The 21,546-nt window shown below is 43.0% G+C and overlaps 1 protein-coding gene across 3 annotated transcripts in view; it reads left to right on the forward strand.

Annotated features, from left to right (window-relative positions):
* inpp5f (inositol polyphosphate-5-phosphatase F) overlaps positions 1 to 21,546 on the forward strand; it is a 189,579-nt gene that overhangs the window by 83,380 nt on the left and 84,653 nt on the right. The window lies entirely within an intron of this gene.

Below are 21,546 nucleotides of genomic sequence, written 5' to 3' on the forward strand. Positions count from 1 at the left end.
GTGGTGCAGGATGTTATGTTTTCATGTAATTCCTTTGAGAGAGGCTTATCTACAGCCTTTGGATTAATTTTAAGGGAATCACTAGTTCCCATTTAAGTTGTTTCCCTTAAAATTGTTACGCAACTATAACTTAGTGTGGTCTAACTATAGTGATGGAGACATTTCTATTCTTACCTAATATTTTTGAGAAGGTCACAGATCACAGGCGAGCAGAAGCTTGGCTGAAATGGTATTGGTGGTTTGCCTCGTCACCATGGTGCTCTGTGATGGGCAGCAGTATAGATGATATCCTTGTGAAGCAGGTTATTGATGAGGAAAAGACTGCATCTCATCAAGTAATCCAAGCATTTGATCCACGCTTCAATTAAAGAAAGAATACTGTTGTTGAATAGGCCAAGTGTAACACGGACCCAGTGTCAAGGAGTCGTATGCATTGGGCAATGGTCTTTTTGGATAGAACAGCTTGGCAGATGAACTGATGGGGGAGAGAATCATCATGGGCATGTTGCATGCTGTTTTGACTGACTCTAGTCGTGAGATGTTCTAACTTTTTTTAGCAAAGGCAGTGGAAGACCCAGCTGTGCTTAGTGGTAAAACAGAGCCTCATCTCAAAAGCAGTTGACTTTGGAGGTTTGTTAAGCTTTAAAAGGAAAAGCTGTCATTAAAAAGCAGGTAGCATTCAATGCGTGGACTGAGCAAGCAGTGGTTGGTGTGATAGAGAAAATTGCCCCGCTAGAGAGGCCAAATACCATTTGCGTTGAAAGATGAGCTACCTCCAGGATCTGAGCCTTAGCAGGAAACTGGTGCAGGATATGTTTGAGAGATCCACGAACCACATGAATACTACTGGAGTGCTGACACCGTAGCAGGAATAAAACAGAATTTCTAGCTCTCAGAGGTGGTGGTGATGGTGGCTCTGGGCGCGGTTTCAGTTTCCTGGGATGTTGAATCATGCTTGGCCAGAAGCTCCTGTTGAAAAGCGTACACCAGAATAAATACAGTCCAAGAGGGACTGAACTGAAGACATCTCTTGAATATTGACAAAGAAATGAAAACTATTGTTCATGATTTATATTCAGAGTTGATCACTTTCTGATTAGGAAGGCTGACTTGCATCTGTTTTGCAGAGTAGGTGGATTGGAAAGCAGAGGTCAGATCAAAAACATCAGTAACATTGCTGAGCTATCGAGGGATGGGGGGAGCGGTGAGGGGGGTGGGGGGTGGAAGCGGTGAGGGCAGAAGTAGGAAAGAAAGATTACCATGGAACTGAACAGGAATGAAGCTGATGGCCATGTTTACTCCCGACACTGTTCCTCATCCACTTGAACCGAAGCCAAGAAGGGATCGACACTTTAGCAGTGGAAGATTAATTACACCTGTAACAGAGGCAGCATGTTATTCCCTGGATGAACCTCATGCCAAAATGCAATAAATCAATGCGTACTTTGTGCAAAGCTGAACAAAGCAGTTGAACGTGAAGTGCATCCTAATTGTCTGTGGATGAAAGTTTTTTAGTTAAATTGTGAAAGTTGCAGTGTAACTACACTGATTTGCTCACAGCCCTAATTATTCCATTTTAAGGCTGTGTGGCCCGGTGGCATCCCAGGGTTGAGTGGAGTGGGAAGTCACATGGATGACATTCACTAGACCAGCTTGCACACCCCTGCAGTCGGCACAACCAGTACTCCTCAAAAATAAAGTGAGTCCATGCAGCTGGCGGCGTAGTTCCCACTGTGTGTGTGTGTGTGTGTGTTTGTGTGTGTGTGTGTGTGTGTGTGTGTGTGTGTGGACACCCACACGAGACCAAGGAGATTGCATTCCCCTGTAAGTGGTTGAGCTCAGGAGATATGTGGGTCAGAAAACCCTTGCCGAGCGAGCTCTCATCAAAAACTCAAGTCGGGTTGCTTCTGTGACCAAATAATACTCTGGAAAGAAACACGAAGGTGTTGAGAAAATCAGTTTCAGGTCTTTTGGTTCACTGACCCAGAGCTACCAACTGTTAATACAGTTCTACAGGCTGGGAGCAGTACTCTTCCTGTTATAATTTGGGGCAGTGTGTGTAGAAATGACATAATTTCGGCAGGATGGAATAGTTACCACAAGAACAAGGGTGTAAACAGGTATAGTTGTCAGACTCACTAGATTTGGAGGAGCAAACTGGTAAAAGTCTATCACCAGTAATGGAGCTTGAGAATTCAACAAAGGAAGGAGTTGGAGATGAGCTGTGAGTAGGTTTGGGCACAGTAAGCTGGTTGTCATGAAGCGTTCCAATTTAGGGTAAGATACTGACCAAAACCAACAGTCATTTCATGTATCAGGAAAAGCAAGTTTAGAATAGAGTTAGGACAGAATGTTTGACACGCCCTGAGAAAAAGCAGTCATAATTTGTTCTTATTCGATTTGATGTACCGTTCTCGCACGTACAGAGATAAAGTGAAAATTGTTTTGTGCGCTATCCAGGCAGATCATACCATACAAACTGCCTCAGGGTAGCAGAAGAGAGTGCAGAAGTCTTACAGCTGCAGAGAAAGTGCAGAGGGAAAGATCAATGTTAACATTTGAGGTCCTATCCAAAGTTTGATAACAGGTGGGGAAGAAGCTGTTCTTAAATCTGTTTAGTATGTGTATTCAAACTTCTTTATCTTCTCCCTAATGGAAGAGAGTATAACCAGGGGAAGGGGAGTGTTTGATTATGTTGCAGAGTAAGCTTTATTTGGAAGTGAGGGCAGTTAAGAAAAGTCGGTCTGAGTAAGCATTGGTTGAACTAGATCCAAGCAACTAATGGTGGTTGAAAGAAGTGGATAACTGAGAATCCTGGTGGGAAATTGAGGCTTGTTTATTTAATTTCGACCCAGGAAAGTAGTGTCTGAGGTGTGAGTGAGGATATAGTTGACAGGGAGGAAGAAATAACCCAGGAGGAATAAATTTGTAAGTGTTTGTGGAAATTGGGAAAGAAGTAGTAGTGACTGGTGTGAGGTGAGGAAGAGAAGATCTCAAGAGGAGATGAAGTTTGTTCTAGCCCTAATTAATAATGCATGTTTGGTGATACCCTGATGATCAGGGGGAAGGTTGAGTGGGGCGTGAGGATGGTTGAGGGAGTGAGAAATAGAGATGGCCAATGTTGTATTAGTGGTTTTCCATTTTTAAAAAGTTTGCAGGGACTGGAGATGAGACGGGGTCCACAGAATTCTGACAATTGGCAGGTGGGGTCTCCTTTTGTGGGATAGAGGAAAATGCACCTGCCCAAGCTCTGAGCATTGAGGCCATGGGAGAGGTGTTCGCACTTTGGCAATGTAACAGAGCGGAGTTTTTAGGCCTTTGCCTGAGATTTTGTTGTTTGGAGTCAGCGGGGATTGTGAAATTTCATCTATCTTTGCATATGCCTGTAGTCTTTCAGCAATACAAATCAGTGATTCTTCAGAAGGCAACTTCTGTTGCCATTGTTAGAGATAGTAGGTATTACTGGTTTCCTCTTGTTCTGGGTGGGTTAACAGCATCAGAGGCTTTTATCTACAAGCTGACCTTGCTGCGCTCACTCATTTTACTTGCTGTTTACATTTGCATTGCAAGTCACTTGCAGCTGTTTGCCTTACTGTATGACTGACAAGGCATTGGGATCAAAAGAGGGGGATATGACTGTCTCAATCATACAATGCATGTGATAATTACGTAATTTATTGTCACATTGCCGAAGTACAGTGAAAAGCTTTGTTTCCAGGCAGATCATAGTCAGCAAGGATGTACAGATCAAAAACAGTTGGAGGCATACAGGTTACAATATTTAGGGCATGTGTTAGACGTAGTCAACGTTCACAAGATCATGATTTGAGGCTAGAGAGCCCATTAATCAATCTAATAAAGGCAGGGAAGAAGCTGTTCTTGAACGTGTCCGTGTCCTGTATCCTGATGGCTGAGCATAGATCACCAGCAATGGTAAACCAAACCAAACCATTCATTCATGTCAAAGACCTGTTCTTCATTCTATTTGATGGTAAATTCTGCAGAATTATTGAAAGGTCTTGGCAATTTAGCTCCTGAACCATATGTGCATTTGGGAAATTCCTGTCTCATTTGGACGTATCTACACATTATATCATTTCCTTGAGTACTGTGATCTCACCTTTTAACTGGGGTTTACCACTTGCTATCATTCAAATTATTTAATGGAGCCTAAAACTACCTGGAACAAACATGATGCTACTAACTCATGTTCTTGCTGTTTGTTTTCCTAATCTTTGCTCAGTGAGTCTTAAAATTGCAAATTACTGTTGTGCTTTTAACCTTGTAAATAGTCTGAGACTCACAGATGAGAAAAATGTTGGTACCTGGCCCACATAGAAAAATTGGAGCAGAAGACTAGAAGTTTGGAAGCAGACAGTTTGGCAGGAATCCCTTGAAGGAAAAGGTGAGCTATGGGGAAGGAATTACCAGTGTTGGCAGCAGAAAATGTGTCCAATGAGAGAGTGGAAATTGGGAGTGCTGCAGAGACCAGCATTAAATGAGTGCAGATGTTGTTGAGAAAGTGGAGATTGGAGTAATTGCACACTATTCGAGATATGGTCTCATGATGTCCAGTATAAAATTGAAGGCAAAGCATCCTTTTGTATTCAATTCTTCTTCTAACAAAAGATTAGAATTCCGTTAGCTGCCTTCTGCTATGCCTGTGAAGTATTTCATTGGAATGGGAGGGGGAAGGGAAATAAAGCAGAAGCCAGGTGAAAACAGTAAGGATCACACTGTCACACCAGTACCCCACCCCCCCACTTTCCCACAGCCACCTTCGGCCCCAAGTGTAACTGTCTGCAGAGCCACATATGGACTCAATCTGAGAGTGGAAGACAGTCGTCATTCTTCTCTGTGAGGGGCTGCCAGTGATGACGGTGAACCTCGTTTAGACAACTCCCAGGATCTTGTTTTTCCCCTGCTCCAATCTCTACGTGCATGCCCAAAGTTTTTAGTTAGTGTATTGAATAATCATGAGCTTTTGATGATTGAATGAGGTGAGGTGTGCACACAATTTATGATCACTGCAATAATTTAAAACAAATCTGATTTGAGATCAAGGTGGACTGCCAATTTTTCCACACTAGCAAACAGTGCAATTAGATTTGCCTGAAGGGATCTTTGTATTTGTTTATTTGAAGGCTTCTGCTATGACTGAAATGATTTTGTAGGTCATGGTGTCTTTGGCCACTTCGTGAAAAATGCTGGTTCAGTGTGTGCTTTCAGTGGTGTCATTGTAACAGACGTGATACTACAAACAATGGAAAAATGGGCAAGAAACCATTGGGTATGTTTCAACCGACTCCTCCTTCAATCCCTCGCAGTTCACTTCATTGTTGTTAAATCTTTGTGCGACTTGTTTCTTGAACTTGCAACTTTGTTTGCTATGGGCCGCGTCGTGGCAGAATGCATCCTACTGTCCCAATGAGCAGCAGCAACTTGTAGCTTTTGCTGAAGTTTCAAGTAGATGTTCCCTCAAACTAATGATATTTTATAGTGCAAACTGTTAAATTTTTAATGGGCTTCAAACTCAGCTGATGGCATGTTAATAGATTTTTTTAAAAAAAGAGTTTAAAGTTGTGGGAAGTGTCTGCCGGCGCAGTGAGAATTCCTTGTTGGTAGAAGAGTGCTGTGGCAGGTTGTATCGTGGATCTGGATCGCTGAAGCAGCTGAAGATGTCACTGTGATGGCAGCTTTGCCAAAGCAGCAATCTGTCGGTAACACTCTGGAGTGCTTGCCTTGAATATGTGCTCAAATTCCAATGTGGAAGCTGAGTCTGTCCCTTTTGTGACCAAAAGGAATGAGCTGAAGAGTGAAAAACATTTTCAGACACACACTTGTTCAGGGTGAAAATCGATCTTGATTTGAAAGATTGTGTCAAATAAGAAGCTGCTGTGTGTAATAGACAAAAGTTGCTGTACAAACTGCTGGCGTTCATAATATCCTTGAACGTTAGGTCACAAAGATGCCATTCTCGGTGCATTGTACTTGGGATGCTCTGACGAAAGAGCTCATTGGCAACAGCCCTTCACAACTTCCACTTTCCAATATACATCCAACATCCTTCCAAAAGCCCCTGTTGAACCTGCTTCCATCTTTTCGTGATGTGGCTTCAGTGTCCAGTAGCTTGGTGGTTGGTTTCTGGTTACCAGTTCAGAAATGCAATGTTAAAACTCGAGCTGAGAGTTCAATTCCCATCTTAACAGTCAGCGATTGAAATTTTTGTTAAATGAAGCTGGAATGTTGAGCTGAAAAGATCGCCCAACTGTTAGACTGTACTATTTTGTTCAGTTACTTGAAATAAAAGTGTTCTAGTTGCACAGCTACTGTCAGATCTGTCATAACCTGTCACACAACTGAATGTGAATATTTGGTCAAAAAGTACATAGAAACATAGGAGCAGCACTGGACCATTTGGCCTGTCAAGCTGCTTTACCATTTGGCGTAATCATGACTGATCATCCAGTACCCTGTTCTTGCTTGCTCTCCATATTCTTTCGTCCTAGGAAGCAATATCTACATCCTTCCTTCAGTTAAGTCTTCGATGTTTTAGCTTCCAATTCTTTCTCGTAGTGGAGAATTCCACAGGCTCATCACTTTCCCCCTCCCCCTTGGTAATGAAGTTTCTCCTTATCTCAGACGTAAATGGCCTGCCCATATCCTTTTTAGACTGATCTAGTCCAACAGATTTAACAAGCTTTTGGAGCGCTGCTGCTTTGTCAGGCGTGAACACTTAGGATTTCAGATGAACCCATTGAACTTCTGATCTTGTCCACTCCCAGTCCATCAGCACCTCCACAAATTAGACTTGCATCCCTGGTCATCGGGATCATCCATCCTGCATCTGCTATGCCCACTCCTGTTAGAATTTGATAGGTTCCTTTGGCCTTTTGGCTGATGGCCCCACCCCAGCCACCATATTCTCAAACTCTAGTGAGTAAAGCTGTAACATAATATAGGATGCCCCTCCCCAGTCCACTCCAATATCTACCATTCCAGGATTCAATTTGGTAAATTATCCTTCTTCCAGTAAGGAGACCAAAACTGTGTGCGCCGCTCCAGATGTGGACTCGACAAGGCCCTGTACAATTGCAGCAGAACATTCCTGCTCCTACATTTGAACTCTCTTGTCCTCTGAAGGCCAACATAGCACTTCTTCCTCCTGCACCTGTCCACTCTTAGCAAGAGGGAAACGAGACCATCCAGGTCTCATTGCTGTTCTCCTGTTCTTTTCATTTAGATTTTTTGCCTTCCTGTTTTGTTTACAAAATGGCTGACCTCTCATTACTCTGCATTATACTGCATCTGCCATATATTTGCCCACTCACCTTGTCCTAACCACCACTGAAACCCCTCTGCATCCTCCCCTCTGCATACCCTCTCTCCCCAACTTTTGTCTTTAACTGAAACTTTGGGAGAATTTGGCCGGTTGTTTCCTTGTGTAAACGTTAATATATTATTGTGAATAGCTGGTGTCCAAGCCACTTGGTAAAAGCGTCGTTTATTCCTACTTTGTCTATTGCTTGCCAACTAGTTCTCACATCTAAATTGCAAGTCAGAACTGCAGTTGCTGGAAATCTAATAAAAACAAAATGATGAAGAAACTCCTGGTCTGAAAGCAAGTAGGGAGGCATGTTTTTCTCTCCAGACGCTCCCAGAACTGCTGAAGTCTTCTGGCACTGTTTGAGAACTGAAACAATGTTTAGTACTTGATCTTTTGAGGAAAACCTGGCAACTTTGCAAAGAACTTTGATTTTGATACGGTTTGAAGGTTCGATCTAAATTTACGCATCTCGTTGCCTTAAGTAGGCTGGGTGCTGTGTAACCAACTTGTGTAGTATGCACTACGAAAGTCAAACTTAAACCAGTTCTTGGAATTTTTTGATTATTTCTGGAGTTGGTTTAATTCAAGGTTTAAAGCTGCTTAACTGAAATTTTTTTGTGCTCCAGTTGCGTTGCCAGAAGGTTCAAGGGAAATAAGCAAAATGAATGAAAACAGAAGATACAAGCTTAAGCTGGAACATGATTAACGAAGGTGGTCATGCTATTAGAAGCAGCACGCTTCGTTTGGATGATTTCAAATTTAATTCACTGCTGCCAAACTGCGCAATGTTTCCATTTTGCTGAATCTGGCCTCTTAATGTATGGCCTGATATTTTTTTAATAGCCAGTATTATAAATACTATAAATCAAATGGTCAAAAGGAGAAGGTCAAAAATGCAAGTCCAGTTGACCCTGTTTAATAGACCACTTTAAAGGAATGAACTTGGATAAAGGGGCATGTACTATAGCGGTGTTTCCAGAAAGCTTTCAATAAGATGTTTCATTGGTTGCTGCAGAAACCAGAAGTGAGTGTATGGGGTAACATTGGCTCAGATGGAAGATTTGGATCGCTAACAAGCAGTGATAGACAACTAGGTTGCTTTGTGGTTGGCGGGATGTAGTGAGTGCTGTGCTACAGGGATTAGCACTGTGATCTCAACATTTTGCAGTTTGTGAACAGCTCTGTAGAAGGGATAGAAGATGTGGTAATGTTTGATGATGACACAAGTAGAAAGGAAATTTTGAGGTGGGCCCAGGGTTCCAAACAGATGATAGGGTGCAATTGGGCAAAGATCTGACAGATGGACTGAAGTTGTCTATTAGGAGGAAGAATGAAAAGGATATTATCTAAATGGTGACAATGCAGAGCGATCTGCATATCTTAGTGCATAAATGGCAAAAGCCCAGTATGTAGACACTGCAAGTAATTAGTAAAGCTAATGGAACGTTCACTGAAGAGAACCGAATACTAAATCAAGCCCCCTTGCTTGAGAAATAGTGTAAATATGTCAGAAGCAGTTCAGAGAGAGTTTACTTTGACAAACACTTGCATCATGGAATGTGGAATAATGAAATCAGCCTTTATCTTATTGGATAGAATCGGCTGGAAGGGCTGAGTGGCCTACCTTCATATCTATTGTTTGGACTTCCCTGGTAACTTATTTAAATGCAACTTTTCATCAGATGGCTTGAAATATTTACTCACTCAAAAGGTTGATATCTAATATGAAATTGTGGCAAATGCAATTGATTTTTCTCCAGAAACATGCCATTAATTGGCCGGAAACCTGTCCTTTTTGTGTAGATGTGAGAATGTCAACTGAGAGATGAGACTTTTGGATCCTATCCATGGCTAGTGGAGTGGTTCATCATTTACAATTGGTGAATGCATGGATTTTGTGTTTGGGCATTTTATACAGTAGTTAATGGGGCTCTTGCTCAGAAGTAGCTTAGTCAGCAATGTATGTTTCCTCTCAACTTGTAAAAAATTGAAGATGTAATTCTCTGATTCTACCTTTTCATAATGTTCAGTTAATTAAACTCTGCGGAGGTTTCACACTGCGGCAGTTCATTTTATTCAGTTGATCTGTAAGCCTGTATTTGGAGAATTTTGGTACGGCAAATCATTTATCTGCTCTCTTTCTCTTGTACTTTCTCTTTGCACTTGTCCTGCCTGAAACCAGTTCATTTTAGCATTCTCTGTTTCCTGCTGTTGCTGTCATTAACCTCTGGTTGCAAATGCAGAACAATTCAAATACAAGAGCCTTATTAAGCCCCACCGGTCTTTATTAATGACAACCTGCTCTGAGCTAATGGATGATACAGCCTTTGAGTTCACTGAATCTTTGTGTTAATTTTGTTCTTGCTCTTAGTTTTTTTTGATAGTGTGATAGCGAATCTCTTGAAGTGCTGTGTGAACATAATAGATTTCTGTGCTTTGATTGCACTTAGTCCATTTATTACAGGTGAACATTACCAGTTAAATCTAAAAGTGACATACTAAAACGTATGAACAATGATTTAGATATTAGCAATTTTTATTTGCATATTAAGCCTGCTGTCTGTTTTTGTGCCATTCACCTCAACTACTCTGGTAGCAAGTTCCATGCTTGTGTTACTTTCAGGCTGAAGAGATTTGTTCCAAGTTCCTTTATTTTGATTTCTCGGTGACTACATCTGATATTGCTCACCTCTAGCTCTGTTTTAACCATCAGTGGAAGTCTCCATGTCCATCTCTTCAAATATTTTAAATCATTTCGAAGAATTCTATTTAGTCACCCTTTTAGCCTATTCCGTTTCAGAGAAACGGGACTAAAGCTGCTTATCCTTTCCTGAGGAAATTTAAATTCCCGACGCCAACCTTGTAAAATTTTTGTGCGCTTTCAATTATATCTTTTTTTATTATTATGCAGTAACCTGAAATGCACAAAGCTCTTCAACTGTAGTCTAGCCAGCGTTTGTTACAAGTTTGCAATAACTTCCCTCCTCTGCACTTCCATTTCTTTCTGAAAAAGGGATGTGAGTTAACTAGATTTTAAAAATGGCCTAATTAATGTATGCTGCTAACTTTAGTGACTTGCGCAGGCACTGCTCATCAGGCCCGCTTGAATTCTTAGATTCTAAGTAATTTTTGGCCTGGGCAGTAAAATTGAATCTCTCTCATCTTATAATTGGTGAGAACGTTTTTATATGCCCAAATACATCTACAAACTAACTAACGCGTGTCTTGTCATTCGTTGTAATTCCTCGTCATAATTGACTGCTCAGTCTCCAGTTTGGTGCTCTGAAATTTCAAAATTGAGTTGAAGTTGTTAATTTAACTCAGTGCTGAGATATTTTAGAAATTAACTGGCATTTTAAAGTTGAATGCTAAAAATTGAAGGGAGGGCCTTTATCCGAGCACCCTCAATTTGACGTGTTATAAGTTTTTATTTTAATGACAGATTTATATAAAAGACTTGGAGCAACGATGTTTCTGTGTGCCTCCAATTCAAGCAGGCATAGGATGATCTGTCTTATATTTCATCTGCCAAGATCTAGGATCTTGCCAAAATGTTCCAAGGGCACCATTCATGGCTATATTGGGGTGTCTGGTTTGTATCTACAATATAGCATGGGCCTGAGCAGTCAAATTGGCACATTAGCCAAATGCACTCTAAGCTTTATAAACCTGAACTACGATTACTTTGAACATTTCACCAGAAAATGGATCGCAATGAGCAGAGAAAGCAGCCAGACATGTGGTTTTGTAGGGGACAGTGTGGGTTGTTTTTGTTTTTTGCTGGGTTGGCTGTTGTCCAGCACTGTCTGGTTTTTTGTGCTAGCGAGTTTTGAAAAGGTTTTTTTGTGCCTTTTGTACACTCAATCCACTGTTGCTGCGTTTGTTCCTTTTTTCTCATTGACAGCAGGCTCAAAGTGACTGGGTCGCAGCAAACAGTTCCCGTGCTCTTCTCTGACTCTCCCCTTGTCTCGAAACACCAAGGAATCTCCAGATGTGAGAATGTCCCAACAATGTCTGCTGTTTTGTCCCCTCTGGCTGTAATCACCCTGAACCCCGTGATGATCTTCTCCTTTCCCCACATGCACTGGTCCCAGAAGAAGCAAGTCCCTGTCCCCTCTGGACAGTGGCCTTAACCATCCAGTTTCTCACCTGTCAATCTGTCTGCCTGTAGGAAATGGTTCCTCACTTCAAATGTAAAACAAAACATTGGTATTCGTTTTGGTGGAACTGCCTCTGCTTCCTCTGTTTTAGGGATAACCAAAGCAATGACCTTTTTCAGTGGAAAGTGTTTCTGCATTCTGCGTGCAAATATATAGGTCGCCATCGTAAATTCACTGACAAAAGAACACTCGGCCTTTGACTAAACAAAAACCTCCTGCAGCGGCGTGAAGAATTTTAATGAACTGTCAAACGGGAGAGAGATTTATGGGACAGTTCGGCTTGGAGCTGTTGCTGAGTTATAGCACTGCAAAGCTTGTGGTTTCCACGACTATCCAGTTGCTGCTGTTTCTGCATGTTTTCCCCTCTTTCCGTCTCTACAAAATGCGATTTGTCAATCCAGTACAGTGGTTTATAACCAGAACCACTGAGCCTTGGAAAGACTGACCTCTGCTCAATTGAGCTGTTCGGGCAGGAAATGGAAAATTGTCTTTTTTTCTTCTCTCAGATGTAAGCACGAACATTAGCCAGAAAGTCCACTCATTGTATAATCACAGACATCCAAATCTTCGATGAGCTGGTGCAATGCTTTAGGATTTGTGTTAATGCAATATAAAGTCCCCCTTTCCTACTCGCAGGATTGTGAAGCCACGCTAGTTTAAAGAATTCCAAATTATTTTCAAAAATACATGATTGTGTCCAGTGAACAGGTCCCAAATAAATTGAGCACTTTAATTATAGAAGCTTTATAAAAGCTGCATATTAATGCCCTCGTGCCAAGAACGTATCATTTAAGAGTATACTTGAAGGTTCACTCTCGGGCATGGTTAGTGGAAATGCACCTTGGCAGTTGATTGGATCATGGGGTGAGTCATTTTCATAGGGTTTGTTTTATAAACCTAAGGTTTAGGTTGGAAGTAACTTGTGCTTGAAAATTTTGAATCTTGTGTGATTGTGTCACCAAATTCATGCACGCTGTCGAGGAGCACCAGGGTAACACAGGCACTGTCAGAGCATTAAAACCACAGGGCCTCGTGTGCACAGGCCCACATTGTGGTACTGCATCCATACAAATACAGTGCATTCACAGAAAAGAATGGCTTCGTAAAATATACATGTGAATGGGAACACTAACATGCACGGGCAATTATATTTGTTCCTGTAAAAGAGGCACCTAGAATCAGTAATCGATCCAAGCTGGATACTGCATTACTGCACAGTACCACCACCACCCTGGGGTGCTTAATGGCCTGGCCTGATGATTTGGTTACTGACGAGGTGCTGATCCACTCTGGACCTTGACAACTTGTGGGATTAGGAATTGACCACTTCTGCTGAATGGAGTCAGTTAATTGTGACACTTGCTGTAAACATGGAGGTGATGAGTTGCCAGCCGTCGCCACTTGTTTCCCCTGTGTATGATATGATATATTGTCACGCGTACCTAAGTACAGTGCAAAAGTTTTTTTTGTTTTGGGTGCTGATCAAGATGCAGAGGGTAATAGAACAGAGAAGGATACAAAGTTAGGGTTTTGGAGAGTGAGATCAACAATTAAAGTTAAAATTTTGAATGATCCGTTCAGTAGCTTGATAACCGTGGTGAAGAGGCTGTTCTTGAATCGTGAATCTTGAATTTCACACTTGAATCCATGATGACTTTATCAACTGATGTCTGATAGGGAAATATTTTGAGGTGCATGAGGTAGTTGAGTAAAATAAGTTGTGCCTCTCTTGTGCGAGAGAAGAGAGCCCTCTAATGCAGACTGTTCCTTCAGCTGGGTTATAAACCTTGCCCAAATTAGCACCGACTTTACAATGGCATCCATTTTCATTCTCCCAAATTTTTCACCACCTTGGTGATCGCGTTCTAATTTCTGTTTTGAACTTGTTGGAGTAACTTCTTCGTTTGTCTAACCCAGTCACTTTTGTTTGGATTTATCTTTGTCCCCTGTTGGATTTTGCAGCCTTGATGCTGGAGGCCATTATCAGATTTCTGTTCTATATAGATTTACTTTTATTGTGTAATAGTTTTCATTCGAAGCTGAGATGGAAATGGACTGGGAGTGCAAAAGGCAGAGTCCAAGCAGGAAGTAATGTACCCTGAGATAACAAGGTGTAGAGCTGGATGGACGCAGCAGGCCAAGCAGCATCAGAGGAGCAGGAAGGCTAACATTTCTGAAGAAGGATCTAGGCCCAAAATGTCAGCTTTCCTGCTCCTCTGCTGCCTGGCCTGCTGTGTTCATCCAGCTCTGCACCTTGTTGTCTCCGGTTCTCCAGCATCTGCATATCTGAGGTAATGTACACTATTGACTTTGTTAAAAATAACCTGGAGATGTTTTGAGGAAATGCAAGCTAAAGGCAAAGTTGAAGGTCATGCTTGAGGGGCTAGGATAGAGGAGCAGACTGTCTAGAGTATTGAAGGCTGCATGTGTGATGAATGAACCCAGTGTTTGAGGATTGTCTGAGAGAAGACCACTTCTAATGGAGATGTTCTGTAGTAACCCAGAAACCCATTCAATGGCTATTGTGTTTTTCTGCTATAACGGGCACTGTCATAAAATGTCCAGCTGCTTCTGAATTGATGGCCAAGTTCCCAGTGCCCTGGGGGAATTCATTATAACAGTTATTTCTGTTGAGTTAAACCATCAAAGAGGGCACAAATGATCTTAAATGATCTATGTTCCACTTTTTAAGCAAAGGTTTGTTGTATGTTAATTATCATGAGCTACTTTTAACTTGGATACTCATTAGGAAATCTCTCAAAAGCAAATATTGAAACAATTAGTTAAACTTTCTTGCACATTGCAGCCAAAATAGGACCCCTCATGTAAGCAAGTTAAGCCTCAATTCAACTTAACCAAGTTCCATCATTAGTTAGATCATGGCTATGATTCCAACCAACAGTGTCAATCTCTGGATGCGTAGGATTTGATTCTTGCTTGTAGTCCTCTGGAGTTCTGCTATTGAAGAATTCCTGAAGTTAAATTTCTGACGGATTTTCTGTCTTGAAGTTTCAGTTGCGACATTATTGATCTTTTAGATTCATTCACCTATGACATTGATGACCCCTTCTGGAGTTTTCAAACCTGCAGTTTGCCAACTTATCAAAGCTAATAAAATGTGAGGCTGGATGAACACAGCAGGCCAAGCAGCATCTCAGGAGCACAAAAGCTGACGTTTCGGGCCTAGACCCTTCATCAGAGAGGGGGATGGGGAGAGGGAACTGGAATAAATAGGGAGAGAGGGGGAGGCGGACCGAAGATGGAGAGTAAAGAAGATAGGTGGAGAGAGTGTAGGTGGGGAGGTAGGGAGGGGATAGGTCGGCCCAGGGAAGACGGACAGGTCAAGGAGGTGGGATGAGGTTAGTAGGTAGATGGGGGTGCGGCTTGGTGTGGGAGGAAGGGATGGGTGAGAAGAAGAACCGGTTAGGGAGGCAGAGACAGGTTGGACTGGTTTTGGGATGCAGTGAGTGGGGTGGGGGGGGAAGAGCTGGGCTGGTTGTGTGGTGCAGTGGGGGGAGGGGACGAACTGGGCTGGTTTAGGGATGCAGTTGGGGAAGGGGAGATTTTGAAACTGGTGAAGTCCACATTGATACCATATGGCTGCAGGGTTCCCAGGCGGAATATGAGTTGCTGTTCCTGCAACCTTCGGGTGGCATCATTGTGGCACTGCAGGAGGCCCATGATGGACATGTCATCTAAAGAATGGGAGGGGGAGCGGAAATGGTTTGCGACTGGGAGGTGCAGTTGTTTGTTGCGAACCGAGCGGAGGTGTTCTGCAAAGCAGTCTCCAAGCCTCCGCTTGGTTTCCCCAATGTAGAGGAAGCCACACCGGGTACAGTGGATGCAGTATACCACATTGGCAGAAGTGCAGGTGAACCTCTGCTTAATATGGAATGTCATCTTGGGGCCTGGGATAGGGGTGAGGGAGGAGGTGTGGGGGCAAGTGTGGCAAAGCTAGTTTCTTCTTTACATTCAGCATTAACTGTCGTTTGTGCAGATAACCCCTTTAATCTAGGACATCGCTTCTGCAGGCAGTTTTAACCTGCTCCTTGGGAGCTAAGGACTATTATCAAGTAGTGTTACCTCCTCTCTCCCAAGAAACAGTTTATGTTCCTTTGGCCCTTTCCAAGGGATGGTTGCTCAGCATGTTTCTTTGAATGCTTTGTTAATGGTTTCTCCTTGTCGCTTTCATCTCAAGAAACAGTTTATTCCAGAAGGAGTTATTGCTGACACTTTGAATCCCTGAACAGTTACTAAAGTTTTTGCAGTTTAGACTCTCGCAGGATGTTGCTGGGAGTGAATGGTTTGAGTTCACTCTTGGCATGGATGAAGACCGCTTACTATTTTCTGTTTTTGTGCTTCTCAAGATGAGGGACATGACTGCTGGAAAACCTTGTTTCCACTTCTAGCATCTGGCTATGGTTAGCACCCAAATAAACTATTCCCAGAAAATTTTCTATTCTGCGTTTTGCTGAAGCAGAAACAGCTGTAGAATTGTACAGAGCAGACAAGGTCGTCATCACATCGTTGTCCTCATTTGTCGTATAGCTCTGTAGGTTTCCTTCTCTCAACAAACTCCTCCACACTCCTTTTTTGAGGTTACAGCTGAATCTGCTTTCTTGAGACATTTTTAGGCAAGTCATGTCAGCTCATCATAACTCTGTATCAGAAGAATTCTCCATCTGCCAGTTTTCCTGATTCCCTTTGCTTTAGTAACCTACCATTTTTGCCTGTGGAAAATTCTAACCTTCCTTTATTCCGTCAAATATAGTAATTCTTTTACCCCTAGTCAATCTTTGCTCAAGGAGAACTGCCCCAGTTCCTCTGTCTCTGCGTCACTGATGTTTTCCTCCTGAAAACAGATTTTCTGGTGGATCTCCTCTACACCCTCCCTGAGGACCTGATGACTTTGTGCCTGCTTAGCCCCCAGAATTGATCTCTCAACTCAGATCACCTTCCTGGTGATGAGTAAAGGTTTCAGATAACTTTGTCAGCTAGCATTGAGATGTGAGTGGGTATGCTTGCCTAGCGGCAGTTGCTATATTTGGAGCACTTAATTTATCTTTAACATTTCACGCAGTGCGTTTAACTCTGACAATTTTAGCTTATGAAGGTCCTTTTGTGCCAAACCTGCGTACTAACCAGACAAATCATACCTTACGTAAGTATGGCAGAGTAATAGAACATAATGCAAAATATTGTGTTACAGCTGCAGAGAAGGTGCCAAGAAAGATCTGCTCTGATTTTAGAGATCCATTCATAAGTCTGATGACCATGGGGAAGAAGCTGTTCTTGAATCTGTTGGGGCATACTTTCAAACTTTACCTTCTGCCAGACGGAAGAGGCGACAACTTAGGTGGAAGGATCTTTGGCTGCTTTCCCAGGGCAGCAGGAAGTCTAGTTGTAATGAGTGGAAGGAGGGCTGGTTTTCATGATGGACTGGACTGTTCTCTGAACTCGCTGTAATTTCTTGTGGTCTTGGGCAAACCAGTTGCCATATCAAGCTGTGATGTTCCTGGATAGGATGCTTTCAATGGTGCATCTATAAAAATTGGTAAGGGTCATTGTGGACATGCTGAATTTCCTTAGCCTCGTGTTAATTTTGTGCAGTTGTATGCAAACTAGATGAACAGTGGACAATTGTATCCCAACAGCAACATGATTAATGTGGAGCTTGATGTACATTTTAGGACCGATTTTTACCAGAAACTATAGTGTTTTCTCCCATTTTCCCCCTCCGTTTCTCTCTAAATCAATTCCTGCGTTGTGCCAAGTGGAAAAATAGGTGAAGCTTATTGCTTTGAGTTGAACAGCCACTTGTTCTGTTAAATTAATATAAGGGCATTTATTCCTTCAGTGGCTTTCAGCAAGCTGCAGTCACAATGCAACATAAAGCAAGTGTGATGTGACATGATTGACAGATCTCTGGTGAAAGCTAGTGATAGTTGTATGTTGCCTGAGCTGTGTACAAGCTGGAACAGTAATTCCCACAGAAGGAATTTGGTTAATTAGGTAATCCTGCTAGAGTGTAGTTGATATTTGCATAGAAATAATTGGTAAGATCTTAACGTTTGGAAGTTTCATTTTTAATCAGATTGTAATTGTTATCCATAGCCTCATTACCTGGCTTCTGACCAGTACTTTTTAAGGGTACCTTTAGATAAACCTGATGAATAAGTGTTTATATTGAAGTACACAATTAAGGGAAACCAAGCTGTGCTCAGTAGCTCCCAGGGTGTGTCATGTCTGCATTGGACGTGGCTTTGAGGCTTTTGATGGAAATCTCCATGCCCACTTCAGTCTTTAATCATTTTGAAGAGGTCTACTTCGTCACCCCACTTGCCTAATGTTTGTCGGAAAAAAAGGAGCAAAGCTGCTTATCCTTTCCCAATTAAAATTCCTGTTGTATCAGAGATACACCTCCTCCCACCCACCCTCCTGCAAAAATTCCATCCCCTATTCCCAATTCCTCTGCCGCATCTGCTCCCAGGATGAGGCATTCCACTCCCGCACATCCCAGATGTCCATGTTCTTCAACGACCGCAACTTTCCCCCGCAGTGGTCTAGAACGCCCTTGACCGCGTATCCCGCATTTCCCGCAACACATCCCTCGCACCCCGCCCCCGCCACAACTGCCCAAAGAGGATCCCCCTCGTTCTCACACACCACCCCACCAACCTCCCCAATCTACAATCCGACCCCACCACCCAAGACATTATTCCATCCCCACCCCTGTCTGTTTTCCGGAGAGACCACTCTCTCCGTGACTCGCTTGTTCGCTCCACACTGCCTTCCAACCTCACCACACCCGGCACCTTCCCCTGCAACCGCAGGAAATGCTACACTTGCCCCCACTCCTCCTCCCTCACCCCTATCCCAGGCCCCAAGATGACTTTCCATATTAAGCAGAGGTTCACGTGCACATCTGCCAATGTGGTATACTGCATCCACCGCACCCGGTGTGGCATCCTCTACATTGGGGAAACCAAGCGGAGGCTAGGGGACTTATTTGCAGAACACCTCCGCTCAGTTCGCAATAAACAACTGCACCTCCCAGTCGCGAACCGTTTCAACTCCCCCTCCCATTCTTTAGTTAACATGTCCATCACGGGCCTCCTGCAGTGCCACAATGATGCCACCCGAAGGTTGCAGGAACAGAACTCATATATTCCGCTTGGGAACTCTGCAGCCCAATGGTATCAATGTGGACTTCACCAGCTTCAAAATCTCCCCTTCCCCCACCGCATCCCAAAACCAGCCCAGCTCATCCCCTCCACCCACCGCATCCCAAAGCCAGCCCAGCCTGTCTCTGCCTCCCTAACCTGTTCTTCCTCTCACCCATCCCTTCCTCCCACCTCAAGCCGCACCTCCATTTCCTACCTACTAACCTCATCCCACCTCCTTGATCTGTCCGTCTTCCCTGGACTGACCTATCCCCTCCCCACCTATACTCTCCTCTCCACCTACCACCTATCTTCTATCTTCTTTTCTCTCCATCTTCTGTGCCCCCCCCCCCCCCGCCAATTTATTCCAGAACCCTCACCCCATCCCCCTCTTTGAAGGGTCTAGGCACGAAACGTCAGCTTTTGTGCTCCTGAGATGCTGCTTGGCCTGCTGTGTTCATCCAGCTTCACACTTTTTGTTATCTAAAATTCCTGTTGTCAGCCTTTGTTTTTTTGTGGCTCTCTGCAGTGCTTCAGTTTTTTTAAATAATGAGGCAACGTGAAAAGCACACTGTTGTTCGGTTGTCGTCTAGCCAGCGTTCATTAAAAGTTTCCAATAACTTGTCCACTTTTCACTGCCGTCCCTCCTTTTAAAAAGATACTAGAGTTTAGTCCAATTTAAAAGTGGCCTAATTAACGTACACTGCGAATTTCAGTGATTTTGTGTAGGTGCTGGTTCTCTAGCTCACTTGAATTCTTACATTCCAGGTAAAGTCTGACCTTTTTTTTTTGGTCCTAAAATGGAATGGATTTTTGAGGCTGATTTGTTTGTCAGTCCCCTCTGGTGCCGATGAGTTGTGTTGACCTGAAGATGACTGGTTTTCTTGTCTTTAAGTTGGATGTCAGTTTCTACCATCTGTGTTTACTTTTCCCCTCTGCTTTCGTCCCACATCCTCCACGGTGGCTTGACTCCATGTATTCCAGTCCCTAGCAAGGACTTCACATCCATCGACTTTGATCCTGGTAAACTCAAGGTTTCGTTTGCAGATACCTTGCCTATCAGATGTTGGTGACTACCTCGCAGGGTATATGTCTCTGAAATGTGGCAATTATCTATTATCATATGACTCAACCAATGGGGTTGCTGCATTTTCAATTGGGAAGATGTACTGGGGATGTTGGGGTTGGGGGTTGGGGGTAGGTGCCTGGCTATGGCTGTACTTCCTGTACTTGGGCATCTCCTGTCATGATCACGTTCTTCTGAAGCAGCAGAGATGGTAGCTGGGATTGCTGAGATTTGATGATAAGAGGGTGCTAAGAACACAAGCCTGGTACACACAGCCTTATATTTTCAGTTATTTGGTCCACCCTACACCTCCACTTCTCTGGACATGAGCTGCAGCTTAGGTGATCCTGGTGCTGATTTCAGAGAGGGGCAAATTAGTGAAAATTATTTGTCCAAGCTATGTGAAGCTTTGAATGACCTTCCAGGAGCTGGTTGATGTAACGTGGAACCTAAATGATCATGACTCGAATAGCTGGGTAGCTGCCTGTTTGATCTGAAGTGCAGTTTAGTAGCTTTCTGAATTCTTGTAAACCTGGAGCGAATGTTTGCTTTTACAATGTGTTGTGTTCCCTCCGCGTCAATGTCAGAATCTTGTTGTGTTTACTATCTCTGTTTGAAAAGCTGTCCTCCATGTGCCAGGCTGTAGTTAATCGCCAGTGTACCATTAGCTTAAAGCATTCTTAACCAAAAGTGGCTGCAATACCATAAATAACTAAGGCATTGTCTATGTCAGCCTGCACTAGTAAATCCAGATATGATTGACAGCTTCTGTCTGTCTTTTTTTGCGACAATCAGTCAGTCAGTGCCTGTGCCAAATAAAAGCCAGAACTTTGTGCTTTTGGTGTGTTGAGCAGGATTAAATATATTTTCTAAAATATAGAATTTTCATTAGTATCTGGAAGAGCTGTTCTTATTTGAAACTTTGAAAGCTAAAACTTAAATCTTATTTCCTGAATCTTGGGAGAACCCATAGTTGACTTGACAGAGAAATTAAATACCTAGACTCAAACGGTCCAGTTGAGGACAAGTTGCATAGCCTAACCTTGAATGCAGAAGGTTAAGCAATGTTTATGATGATTTATAGCCCGTGCGATGAATTGCAAGATTCGCTTTCCTCGTTGTGAACCAAGGCAGTGTGACATGTAAAAAGAACTGAGCTGATCAGGGTGATGTCAAGAAGCACTTGTTCATTGAGTACTAGGAACCCGGAACTTGCTTTGTCTCAAAGTAGCTGAAGTTGGGGCTCAGTTGAAAACTTTGAAAAGGATAATGATGAGTTTTTGTTCAGTAATGTTGCCATTGTCCCAGAGGATCACAGACCTGCTGTGTCTTAGCCGAGAGAGCAATGACAGGTGGGGAGTTTGAACTGAGCGTCACCACATCTTGGGCGAGGGACAAAGTTAAGAAGGTAGGACCTTTCATGGTGATCTAGCCAGTGTGGGAGTTGAACCTGTGCTGTTAGCATACCAGACCAGCCATCCAGCCAACTGAGCTAACTCAATATGTGGGCCCACTACCCTTTTGTTCAGCAAGATGTTAAAGTCACCGAGCAGAGAAGTGACAGGTCAGCCCTGACCTAATAGGGTGGTGGAACTGGCTTCCTCTTTTTCGTAACTCTTGGTGTCGTCTCCACTGGCCATGATCTTCCATATATCACTTGCTCATGAACTGAGGTGACTGGCCAGCTGCTTGTTTGGAAGCATACTTATGGAAGCATTCTACTTGTGTTTTTCTCTTCACTTCTGTGATTAAGACCTACTTTCAATGAGGGAAAATTCAAGGTCTTAGATAATTGACTATCTTTCCCTGCTGTGTAATACAGTACCAAAT

This window comes from Stegostoma tigrinum, chromosome 20, assembly GCF_030684315.1.
Source record: "Stegostoma tigrinum isolate sSteTig4 chromosome 20, sSteTig4.hap1, whole genome shotgun sequence".
In the NCBI taxonomy this organism is placed as follows: Eukaryota; Metazoa; Chordata; class Chondrichthyes; order Orectolobiformes; family Stegostomatidae; genus Stegostoma; species Stegostoma tigrinum.